The 13,044-nt window shown below is 50.2% G+C and overlaps 1 long non-coding RNA gene across 1 annotated transcript in view; it reads left to right on the top strand.

Annotated features, from left to right (window-relative positions):
* Positions 1 to 13,044, top strand: part of LOC149856559 (uncharacterized) — an 87,250-nt gene that overhangs the window by 22,638 nt on the left and 51,568 nt on the right. The window contains exon 2 of the long non-coding RNA XR_016438388.1: positions 10,245 to 10,371. This is a non-coding gene — a long non-coding RNA (uncharacterized LOC149856559). The remainder of the gene's footprint in view (positions 1 to 10,244; positions 10,372 to 13,044) is intronic.

The following is a 13,044-nucleotide window of genomic DNA, read 5'->3' as shown; positions in this document are numbered from 1 at the left end:
TGAGAAGCAGCCTGCAAGTGATGAGGGGGTTGATTAGAGAGTCACCTGACCAGAAGGGGCCAGGATTGAACCACATAATCCCAGGTTCTGAACTGGTCAGGCAGTCTAGCCCTGAGTTCCACAAGGAGAGGAGCTTCTGGCAGAAGAGCTGCAGTCGGGCTCTTGAGATAACAGCTCAGCTGGGGTAAGCCGCACAGAGCCTGGGAACAGGGAAGGCCCAGGAACATGGGTGAGTCCATAGCCTGGAGAGCCAGGCCTTGGAACAGATAGGCCTGAGAACAAGGGTGGGTGAGCCTGTAGCCCAGAGATGGGGCCGAGGAATAGACAGCCTGGGGCTCAGAGGTTGGTAGCCCAGGAGCGGGGGTGTCAACAGGGTCTGGGAGTCTGAAGGTCTCACTGGCCCAGGAGTGGGGCCAGGGCCCAGAGAGGGACCAAAAGTCAGGGACCACTGGTAGAGATCGCTGTGTCCAGGGGGGCCAGAAATCTCAACAGGCCTAAGAGTGGGGCCAGGATCTAGGGATACCAAAGGTCAGGGACTACAGTCAGAGACCCAGGGGGCCAAGGAGCCCATAGCGTATAGAGGGGCAGAGCCTGGAGCTGGAGGGCCCAGAGGGCAGTGTGTGGGGCCAGAAGGCACAAGCTCAGAGGGAGGGTAGTGTCAAAAAGGCCAGAAAGTTCAGAGGTCTGGAGCCCAGGAGGGGCAAGTGTCAGCAGGGTCAGGGACCTGATGGTCTCAACTGGCCTATGAGCAGAGTCAGGGTCTAGGACAGAGGTGGGCAAAATACGGCTTGCGGGCCAGATCTGGCCCACCAGGCCATTTTATCTGGCCTGCAAGGACCCTAAAAAATTTAGAAAATTAATATTTATCTGCCTCTGGCTGGCTGTCAAAGATGACGGGAGCCAGCGGCAATAGGACCCAGGGAAAGCCATGGCAGAATCTTGCAGCAGCAATGTTTGCCTGGTCCTCCCCACCCCCCAACTGGAAGCCCCTGCCTAGCAGAGGTTTCTGGCCTGGGACTGTGAGGCCCATCCTCAGGGATGGGCTGGCTCCTGATGAGTCCTGCTGTTGTGGCCCTGCAGCTGGGAGCCATGTGGTGCAGGAGTGGCCTATGGGTGGGCAGGAAAATGAGAAAAGCAGTGGTGGGGGGTGGAGGGAAGTAGAAGTGAGCGGGCATGCAGGGGTGTGGGGCCTGTGCTGGTGTCCCGGGGCCAGCACCCGGAGGGCCCAGAGCAGGGTGGCTGGAGCATGGGGTGTGGACTGACAGGGGTCTGTGGAGCTGGACTGGGCTGCACCAACAGGGAGAGAGGGGAGCTGGCCTGGTATCATAGAGCCCCTGTCAGTCAGGATCCCGTGCTCCTGCCACTCCGCTCTGGGTCCCACCAGTGCTGGCCCTGGGACACTGGCACAGGCCCTGCACTCCTGTCCAGATGTCACTGTGCTCCCATGTGCCCACTCACTCCCACTTCTCCATGTCCCAGTGCCACAGTACAGGTGGGTACCAGTGTGCGCAGCCCCAACCCTGCACACTCTGTATTCACCCATCTGGGCTGAGCAGCGGCAGTGTGGGACAAACTGCTGCTCAGTATGGGGGGAAAGCAGCCCCTCCCCCTCCCACTGCTGAGGCTTTCTGCAGCAGCTGCCTGGAACCTGTGCTGGGCTGCCCTGCATATCCGCTGCCTCTGGGCTGCCTTGTGGGGAAGTGGTGGCAGCACAGAGCAGATGCAGGGCAGCCCCACATGGGTTCTGAGTGGCTGTACTAGGAAGTGCCATCAAAGGGGAGGGGCCAATTCCCCCCCACACTGAGCAGTAGTTTCTCTCCTGTGCTGCCGTAGCTGAGCGGGGGCTGCTCTGGGCTCTTCTTGCCAGGGACTGGGCTTGCAGTGGGGGCTATGGAAGGGGCTGCAGCCACCCCAGATTTTGCCATAGCTTCCTCCCAGTGCCACCACTGCCACCTGTCCACCTGGCACAGCCCTGGCTCTTCCTGGCTCAACCCCTGCCTCTCCCCACACACTGGGAAGAGCTGGGGCTGTGCTGGGTGGGTAGGCAGCAATGGCAGTGCTGGGAGGGAACTATGGCAAAATTTGGGGTGGCTGCAGCCCCCTCTGTACCCCCAACCAGAGCCAAACCCCCGCCGAGAAGACCCCAATGCAGCCCCTACTCCAGCCCACTTACCCCATCTCACATGAATCCTGGGCCACATGCCGCACCTGTGCCCTCCTGGGGTGCAAGCAGTGGTGGGACCCGTCCCCCTGATGAGCACCTTGCCCTACCCCTGCTCCTGCCCCCTCCCTCCCTCCCTCACCATGGGGGGCATTGAGGCACCTCCCCCGTGCCCCTTCCCTCCCCCCTCCCCTTCTTCCATGTGGGCGTTGGATGTCAGCTGCCTCATTTGATTTCACAGTGGCCCAATGCTATCTTTGTTATTTTTTTTTACTTCCCACATATCTGAAGAAGGAATTTTTGTTGTCCTTGATTCCTGTAGCTAGCCTGAGTTCAGTTTCTGCCTTGGCTTTTCTTGACTGCTCTCTACAAGTGTGGGCAAGTGCAGAGCAATCCTCTTTGTTGCTGCTTCCTGTTTTCCAGTTGGTGTAGGCTTCGCTTTTGAATTTAATGAGGTCCAACAGTTCCTTGTTCAGCTAAGGGGGTTTCCTTGCCTGTTGATTATATGTCTTGTGAGATGGAATGGCTTTCCTCTGTGCCTCAAGGGTTATGTTCTTGAGAAATGACCATTCCTCATGTACTCCCTTATCTAGTGGGGTATGGCTTCTAATTGCCTGACTTACCAAATCTCTGCGTTTGTGAATGTCAGCTTTTCCAAAGTTAAAGATTTCTGTTTTACTGAGGGATTTGCCTGCTCTTTGGTGAACTGAGAAGGTGACCAAATCATGGTTGCTGTCACCAAGCTTCCCCTCGATTCTCAGATCACTCACAAGTTCCTCCACTTTGGCCAGGACCAGATCAAGCAATAAGCTCCATTGAGCTGATTTCCTATACAGCCAATTTTCTTTATATTGGTACTGATCCAATATCAGACAATGTATTGGTGTACCTCTATATACAAGAGTAAGACTGCATTTTGAGCTGTTGTGCAATCTCTTCTACATATACAGCACAAACACACACAAATCAGGACAACAATATTTAAAAAAAATTAAATTAAAATATATTATTATGGGTGTTTGCTTTTTAGTATATAATTTGTTCATTTTCCCCACGTTCTAAGATGGCAAGCCCTCTTTCCCAAAGGAGTAATTCCAGGGGCAAGGGGAGGGACTTCTGGTGGCAAAGGTCAGAGGTTGGGGCTGGACTTCCAGTCCCAAGATGGTGAACAGGGTGTGGGACACCTGTCAAGGGGTGGGGCTACCCATGCGGCCCTCAACAGCTCGCCAAAACTCAGTAAGCAGCCCTCTGCCCAAAACAATTGACTGCCCCTGGTCTAGGGAGACCAAAAGTCAGGGACTACTGCCGGAGTCCAATGGGTTCAGGGAGCTTGGAGATCTTAATTGCCCTAGGAGCGGGGCCAGGGCCTTGGCAGGAGCAGGCAAAATACAGCCCATGTGCTGGATCTGGCCCATCAGCCCATTCTATCTGGCCTGTGAGGCCCCTAAAAAATTTAGAAAAGTAATATTTATCTGGTCCTGGCTGTCTGTCAAAGATGACAGTAGGACCAATATGACCCAGGGGAAGCCGGCAGGACTCAGCAGCCCAGAAGTGAGGCCAGCCCAGCCTGGCCCCACCCCCAGCCTCTGCCACCCAGAAGCCCTGTGCTTAGCCCTGTGGCCCAGAGTGGGGTGGCAGAAGCATGGGGTCCAGCACTAGCTGTGCTGAAGGGGAGGCAGGGGCCTGACACTCCTTTTGCCTTGCTCTGGGCCTTGCCGGTGCCAGCCCCAGGACACTGGCACAGGCCCCACACTCCCAACCACCTGTCCCTGCACTCTGCATGCCTGTTCGCTCCCACTCCCACACACCTGTAGCTGCCATTTCCCTGCTTTCCTGCTGGCTCCCGGTTGTTCCAGCACCATGTGGCTCCCAGCTGCATAGCTGGACCACAGGACTCACCAGGAGTTGTCCCAGCCCGGCCCTGAGAACTGGTCCAGTCTCCATGGTCCTCCCCTGCTTCCCTCTACCCATTCTTATCTGAATTTCCTTCTCCAGGAGCACAGGGCCCACACTGGTACCCTGGGGCTAGAAGCAGGAAGGTGTGTGTGTGTTCATAGGGTGAGTCCCACACACATACCCCACCATAAGCATTCACCCCTCCTCGCACTGACATATACACACAGACCTCCACACCCACACCCCCTCTCAACTCCAGCCATCCTCCCCTCACACACTTTCCCCGCCAAACCCCATTCCCACCCACACCCCACATACTCTCTCACCCTCGCACCTATCTTGCCCGCACATCCACACCCTCCCACAACATACAAGGGTAAGACTTCATTGTAAGCTATTGTGCAATCACCTCTATGTACACTAGAAAAACGCACGTAAACCAGGACAAAAATATTTTTTGAAATCACATTAATCAATGTTGTAGATGTTCACTTTTTAGAACATAATTTGGTATTTTTTTGGTTCAGAGATGGCAAAACTTCTTGCTGAAAGGTGTACTTGTGGCGGCAAGGGGAGGGACTTCTGATGGCAAAGGTCAGGGGTTAGGGGGAGGAACTTCTGGTCACAGGATGGTGACCAAGGGGCAGGGCATCTGTCAAGGGGCAGGGATATCCATGCGGCCCCCAACACCTTGCCAAAATTTGGTAAGCGGCCCTTGGTCCAAAATAATTGCCTGCTCCTGGTCTAGGGAGACCCCGGTCAGGGACCATAGCTGGAGACCAAGGGGGCCAAAGAGCCCATAGCCCAGGAGGGGTGAGGACTGTGTTGGGGAGCCCATAGCCTAGGAAGGGCACACATCAGCATAGCATCTGTGAGGTTTGGGAGTGAGTACTGGGGAGGATGGAGTCCACATAATTGGCCTTTGAGGTAATGACCACAGACACCTGTGGTCATGAGAGTGAGACCAGGCTTGGGAAGCCCTGGAGCAGGGTCTCTTTTTTTTCAGAGATAACACCAGGGTGTGGCAGGAAAATAAAGGGGAGATTGCCCAAGAAGAGTCACAAGTCAGCAAGGGTGAAGCAGCCACCAGAGGGCATCGTGATCACATCTGGGATGAGCACTCTTTACTCTTACACATAGGGGCCTCTCTGGCTGTCCAACATGGACAGCAGATGGGCACTGCAAGCAGTTGGTGGCATTTATGACATTGGTAGAAGAACAGATGAATAATATCAGGTTTACAATCTGAGTAATTTGGTCCAGTTATCTGTTCTGTGTTAATGAGGTAGCACAGCTATCATCTAGTTCTAGAGCAAAGTCTGGGCAATAGGGCTGTGTGAAGCTTCAGATGGTGTTTCGATTTGGAGGAGATTTGTCCTGATTCAGTGGCCGAATCTCCAAATCTGAATCCAATCAGGAGACCAATTTAAAGGTCTGAATAGATTCAAAGTTCTCCAAATCTTTGGAAAAGATTCAGAGAACTTTCATGATTCAGGCAGTCCCCAGTGGCTGCAGCAGGGAGCTGCAGCCAACTCTGAGCAGTTAAGTACTAGGGGTGAGGAGAGGGGGCTGGGGGAGGGGACCATGGGGGAACCCCTGCCAGCTCCCATTCCCTGCTTGCTCCCCCAGCCCCACCAACCCCTGCTTGCTCCCTCAGCCCACCCCCATGGCTGCCCCTGCCCACTCCAGCTCTCGGCGCTTTAAAAAAAAGCCTTGACTCACCGGGTGCTGCTGGGCGGGGTGGGGGGATGCAATTCCTGCTGCCCCCCACTGTCCCATGCTCAGTGTGGAGCTCTGCATGAGCCCTCCAGTTCCCCCTTGCTCCCCCAGCCCCCACACAGGTGCCCCACCTGGGCTAGCTCTGAAGGAAAAAAGAAAAACAAGAAAAGCCCCGGGACTCACTGCTCCTGTTGTGGCCTTGGGGCCTCAGGGGCTTGTGCAGAGCCCCCCGTGTGGTGTGGGGCAGTGGGGGCAGCAGGAATCACCCTCCCCCTGCTGGCAGGAGCAGTGAGTGCGGGGTTTTTTCTTTTTTTTTTTCTTAAATGGCCAGAGCTGTCCCAGGCGGGGCACCTGTGAGAGGGCTGGGGGAGTGAGGGGGGGAGTGAGGGGCTTGTGGCAGAGCCCCCCATGCAGTGTGGGACAGTGGGGAGCAGCGGGGATCGCCCCCCAGCCAGCAGCACCCACTGAGTCGGGGCTTTTTTTTAAGCAAGTGCCAGGAGCTGGGGTGGGTGGGGCAGCCATTGCCGGGCTTGGAGCGGGGTGGGGGATGGGCCTGGCCTGTCTGATTTGAAATAAGATTCAGCTGAATAGAATTGGGACAGTGATTCAAATCACTGAATTGAATCACGGTCCCCTGAATCGGCTGAATCTGAATCCGAAGTGAATACTAGCCACTTTGCACAGGCCTACTGGGCAACAACCGAGGGTGTTCTGTTGTCCTCCTTCTGGGGTTGATATTGTAAGCAGTCAGAGCAGAGTCTGACTCTGGCCCCACTGATTTGAGTGGCTACAGTTTTAGGACTGTATTGTAAGCAAGCATAGGAATCCCTGCTCCAGATCTTTGAGGTGCGCATCCCAGTCAGTGGAATCGGAGCAGGTGTGGTTGTAATGTAGAGCTTGGACAGTGGATCTAGTTGTGTGCTTTGGATAAGAGCTGCTGGTGTGGAGGTAGCAGTTTGTTGGTACATATACGTTAAGTCTGAGAGCATCTTTCCCCTGAGTATTTACATGCAACTATTCCAATCAGTCTAAACTTCTTTACAGGAAGTGCCCATTTGTGAAGCCAATAAAATGTTTACGTTAACCTCAGAGCTTTGGTTGAAAGATTTTAAAACTGAGATTGAAAAACATGCCTTGCTTTCTTTCAGCAGATAAACTCAGCTTCTACAGCATTTTTCAAGTTCTCACGTTCCATTCACCCCAGCTTACATCCCAAATGAAATCATGATGCAATGACTTTGATTCAGACAGGATATCCTTTATAGCACTTGCACCAGATTGGCTGGACCCAAGTGTTATCCTCTTCATTTGCTCTGAGCCTTCACTTCAGATATTTTTCCCCAGTGTATGTCTCGTGGTCAAGGTGATAGTGGTTATGTCTACATGAGACACTTTAGTCAATATTAGAGCAAATTATTCTGCAGTAAGCATCACCATTTAATTGGCTCTATTGTGAGTAAATTTGCTACCTGTAGATACAAGTAGCAAATTTACTCCTGATCACTCATTGTGCTGTATGGCATGTGTAGATGGCTGACTGGGAGCAAACTTGCTCCTGGTTGGCCAGGCAGCAGGGGGAAGGAGACTGCTCCCTGCCCCTGGGAGCTGCCTGGTGTCAAGGCACTGGAGCCTGGATGGGGACCATGCCCCAGCAGCAGGGAGCTCCCTGCAATTGTGGAGCATGGTCTGGGAACTGTCCCAATCAGGGACAGGTCCCAGCCCCATACCCTGATCAGGGAGCTGGGGCCAAGAGCTTCCTGCTGCCGGGGTGGGGGGACACTGTTCCTACTTGGGCTTCAGTGGCGGAGCCCGTCCTGGCTGCAGGCAGCCCCCTGGGGTCAGGGAGCAATCTCCTGGCCCTGTTCTCCCTGCCAGCCCCTCAGCTAGCACCCAGGGGGAGCCTAAAGCTTCCTTGACTGTTGCAGGGGGCTGGTGCAGGGCTGGAGGGAGCGGGAGCAGACTGCTGCTAGGAGCAGCATATCTTCTCCCACATCCCTGCATGTGTGGATACCTGCCCAAGGTGGGTGTACTCTAGAGTAATTTACTCTGGTGTAAGCCCACCCTGCAGTATTTGCATGTGTAGACACGCTCAGTGAGTTGGAAAGGGAAAGGATGACAGAAAACTCATGAGCTCGATGAATGTCTTTATGATACTTTACACAGTTCTAATGTGGGATAACAGCAGGCAAAAGGCGATAGGAGAGGTGTTCTGCTACAAACCACTGAAGAGTCAAGAGCAGAGACTCACAAGAGCGATGTTTCATACACAGTTCTTAGAAGGAACTGGAGTGTTCTAGTGTGAATACTGGTCTCACTGGAGCTGGGTCTTGTGAGAAGATTCAGGTTATGTATGTGTTTATTTTAAGGAAAGAACAGGCATTTCTTGGAGCTAGATATACCTGTGCTGTTTGTCAGGAGTCCAGCAGAGCTAGGGACTCAGGACTACTTTTACGGATATCACATGTTTCCTGTTGAGACCTGGAACACTGACCCAGCAATACTTTTCTTTTTTTTAAATGTATGTCTCTAGTCAGAGACATTCTTAGCTAGCCATTATTAATATCTATTTGCTAAACTTCTGGGAATAACTCTTGGCACCTGGTTTGTTTCAGAACAATTGATGTATTGTGTATCTGATATATTTTAAAGCTCAGATGTTCTGATTCAATGTATGCTATGTAATGTACCTTTCCAATCTCTGATTGCATAAAATAACTCTTATTTGCTTCTAGAGTAGATAGTCGTAATTTATTACATCAACATTTAGTATGTGTGAATATTTTCTTGTAGGTTATTCAAATAGACTGTTTTGTTGAACATTCCTGCCAGTAAGTCTATCCTCTGTAACACAGGTATCAAACTCATCCAGCCCCATGGACTGGGTTCACAGACCTGTCCCTCTTCCCCCTCCCCACCGTGCTGGATCTGATGCCTGTTCCAGCTGATTTGGGACCCATACTGCATGTGTCACAGATCCCAGAATGACTGAAATTGGACTCCACCTATGATGTCTAGCTGGGGGCATGTAGGCCTTCTCTGGGAACTGCATCAATCACCTTTTTGCCTCATGGCATTATGCAGGCAAAAACTTAGGGCCATAGTTCTGATGTATATACATGCAATCTTGTGAATCTAATTAGTTGTTAATTTTACAATGGCAAATGTTTACTCTTCTTGCCATAAACAGACAGGTTTCCTATCAAAGTTTTTTCCCTAGAGCTGGGATACACGCTAGGGTCTTCTTCATGAAACAAAAACAGCAAAACTGAGACCAGACTTAAAAATAAATAATAAGCAGTTTCTGGATGAACTTCAAACATATGGCTTTAGTTATTGTTGGCTTTTCTTTCTGTCTTTTTTTTGTGCTGGAGACAAAAATGTTTACAAACTGCAGCACGAAGGGGAACATCTGCTGACAGATGACAACTGAATGAGAAACATGAACCAGAATGGAAGAACTCTCTGGAGATGGTGTACTGCAGATTCTTCCTGTACAAAAATATTTTTTATTGTATTTCAACATGGAAAATCTCTTTAAAAAACTGCAGCGGTATGACACCATTGTAAAGCTAATTTTGCTGACAGAGTGTGTCCCTTGATTCATTTGGAAATGTTTTTGCAGGCAAATGGTGAAATCTTGTAAGATTTCTGGTAGCTTCTATTCTGTAAATATAATTTTATGAGGATGAACTACATGATATATTTTTACAAGCATTAGAAAACTGTATTTACGGTTAATATAAAACTGCGGATTAGCCTAGTTTACTGCTCAGTAGCTGCTGTGCACAGTTAAATGCACCCTGATAGTGCAGTAGATTAGTCTACTGTGCAGTAAAGCATCTTGTGTAGTCCCCAAGTTGCCCCACCAGTTGTGCTACTGACTATTGTTCAAGATCTTGTTACCTTGGTGGTGCAAATTACTAGCTCTTCTAGGTTCCTCTGTGGTTGAACATACCTGGTATGTGCCATGATGATGCACTGATATTTTCAGTAGAAAATAGAATCCATAGGGAGTTGGAGAGTTCTAGTGGAGCAGGAAAGAGAGACTCTGGTCAAGTTATAAAGGAACTGATTCTATTAATATTTGTCACTTAATCTACTATGCTAATAATTTAATTCTGTGTTAATAGAAGTTGCTGCAGCACCCTGGTTAAGAATCACTGACCTAAAACTTGTGCAGCATCTATTACTGAAAAATGCTTTGTGTATTTTACAAACTACAGTATGTTAGCTATTCGAGGCTTACCTCACCTGTCCCTGGAGCTCAGCCTGTTCTGCAGTGAAACACGGCAACAGTAGACAGCAGTTGGATATGCGTATAAAGGAGAGAAAAAACGAACCCTAGTAGACTTACCCATGTTTCCTCTGGTGATTTCTCTAAACCTTTTAGCAAAATAATAAATTAAAATTTAGGAGCTACTTTTTCCTGGTTTTCTAATCTAGGTCCTTTTTGGCACTTTTGTTTTAGGAGCAGTGCATGCTACACCTAAATTGCCTCATACCAGTCAACCACCAGTACCACCAGTCAACAACCATCCCAGCAACTATACCTTGTCACCTTTACCTTGCTGTTCCAGCTTCTCCCTACACACAAGGTAAGAGTACCAGACCCTAAAAAACCCCCACCCTCTTCCAATATTTCTGCTGGAATCTCTCAATGAATGGCCTTGGTTTCCTGACTTGTTCCCAGAAGATTACTCAAATGTGTTCATAAGAAGTCACACTTAGCTTTTGTCTTTGGTGGAGACATTCATGTAAGAACAATATATTCTACAGGCACTGTCCTGACTCCGCTAATGTACCTGAAACTGCAGCCCACTGGGATTCTACAGCTGGCTGTCTCTTGAGTAGAGATAGCAATTGGGAAGAGATGGCTGAAAAAGCTTAGGAGAAGGTGTTTGATTCATATAGCATGGACTTGGGTAACTTCTGATTCATATTGCCAGTGGAAAGACAGAACATTAACCTTCACTGACACCTACATCTCAGATTCCTGCTGCTGGTTTCCCCAGCAGTAGCTACAAAACCATTGTTCTACTAAAGATAAGAATTGACCAAGATTAAAGTGAAAACTTTCCCGTCTTGACAGATAATGTCATAATAAACACAAAATACAGAATGCAGAAAATGAGTGTGAATTTGACATGCATGAGCCAAAAAAACCCAACTTAGTTTAAAACCTCTCTTTCAGTTAGTGGTCTGGCTTGTGTTACATAGATTTACATAATTGCTTTGAGCTTTGGAAATTTGTTTAAAAGGAGAAATGGACTAAACATCTGACCCAGTTATGGGTACCAAGCTAGGGAGTTTAAACATTCAGTGGGTGCATATTCACATGCAATTAAGGCAGAGCAATAAACTCTGGTGCAGTTTGAGCTGGGGTGGAGCAGCTCTGGGCTCCAGGTGGTGCTGCTGGGCAGCAGAGGGGCTGGTTGGGGCAAGAAGGTGCTAAAGTACAGGGTCAGGTGGCAGGCAGCCCCCACACTTTAACACTCTCATGCCCCATCCAGCCCCTGTCACTATCTACACATGCGTTTCAGCATATGTAAATACTCCACCGTAAGATAGGGTGGAGAAAGTTTAACCTCTTGACGTTTGACAGGACCAAAATGGTCCCTCAGGCCTGAAAGGCCTAGAGCAATCTTGACATAAGTAAGCTAAAAGTGCATTCATGGTGTTATGTAATTGTATGACCTGCTCTTTGCAGAAAAAAGGGTCTGGTGTGGCTTGTTTTTTTCCTTAAGACTCTGATGATAAAAACACTTGTTATGGATAATAGGGTTAGCTATGGTGCATTCAATCTACATCTGAAACAAATTTAGATAGAATTCACCATCCAGTGCAAGGTGGCAAAGGCCTGCAGTAAGGCAGCAGCCCTAGATTTCAGGAGGGCAAACTTCAACGAGCTAAGGAGGATAGTTGGGGAAGCGCTGAGGTCCTGGAGGGGAGGGGAGCCAGGTGTCCAGGGAGGGTGGTCACTCCTTAAGGAGACAATCCTCCAAGCCCAAAGGAAGGTAATCCCAATGAGGATCAAAGGGAGCAGGAGGGCACACAAGCCTCCATGGCTCACCAAAAGCATCTGGGAATGTCTCCTTGCTAAAAGGGAGGCGTACACGCATTGGAAAGAAGGGAACATCACCAGGGATAACTATACTGCAGTTGCTTGGGAATGTAGGGGGGCAGTCAGGAAGGCCAAGGCTGAGATGAAATTAGGGCTAGCTTCCTGGATTAAGGATAATAAGAAGTCCTTCTTCAAATACATAGGGGGTAAAAAGAAGGTTCCGGGTAATGTGGGGCCCCTGCAGGACGCGTTGGGAAATTTGGTCGTCACACCAGACGACAAAGCTAATATGTTTAATGATTTTTTTGCCTCCGTCTTCCTAAGTAGGGACCAGAACAGTTACCTCCCTGCTGGGCCCCCCTCGGGCTCCAGGGGAGGCACACCTGGGCCAAGGGTTAGTGAGGAACTAGTTAGGGAACTTCTGGAGGGACTGGATGTATTCAAGTCAGCTGGTCCTAGAGTTCTAAAGGAATTGGCTGAGGTCATTGCAGGACCCCTGGCATGGCTTTACGAGCACTCGTGGTGCTCTGGTGTGGTGCTGGAGGACTGAAAGAGGGCCAACGTGGTTCCCATCTTCAAAAAGGGGAAAAAGGAGACCCGGGAAACTATAGGCCGGTTAGTCTTACCTCGGTTAGCTTACCTAGGCAAGCTGTTTGAGAAAATTATTCTGGCACACATCCACAAGGGGCCTGCAGGGGACTGCATGCTTAGGGGCAACCAACATGGGTTCATCAGTGGCAGGTCCTGTCAGACCAACCTGGTGGACTTTTACAATCAGATCACCAAATCATTAGATGCAGGGGTAGCAGTGGACATAGTCTTCCTGGACTTCCGGAAGGCTTTTGACACTGTCTCTCACCCCGTTCTCATTAAGAAACTGGGGGGCTGTGGTGTAGACACCCAAACGGTCAAATGGGTTGCCAACTGGCTGGAGAGCCGCACCCAGAGGGTGGTAGTGGATGGGTCCTGCTCAACCTGGAAGGATGTGGGCAGTGGGGTTCTGCAGGGCTCGGTCCTTGGGCCCGGACTGTTCAACATCTTCGTCAGTGACTTGGATGAGGGGGTAAAAAGCACCCTGTTCAAATTTGCTGATGACACTAAGATGTGTGGGGATGTGGGCACACTAGAAGGAAGCAACAGGCTACAATTGGACCTAGACAGGTTACAAGGGTGGGCGGATGTGAATAGGATGGGATTCAACACAGAC

Source organism: Crocodylus siamensis, chromosome 10 (genome assembly GCF_052110815.1).
Source record: "Crocodylus siamensis isolate JL-2025a chromosome 10, ASM5211081v1, whole genome shotgun sequence".
In the NCBI taxonomy this organism is placed as follows: Eukaryota; Metazoa; Chordata; order Crocodylia; family Crocodylidae; genus Crocodylus; species Crocodylus siamensis.
The sequence above is the reverse complement of the archived record's forward strand: the minus strand, read 5'-3'. Positions and strand labels throughout refer to the sequence as shown.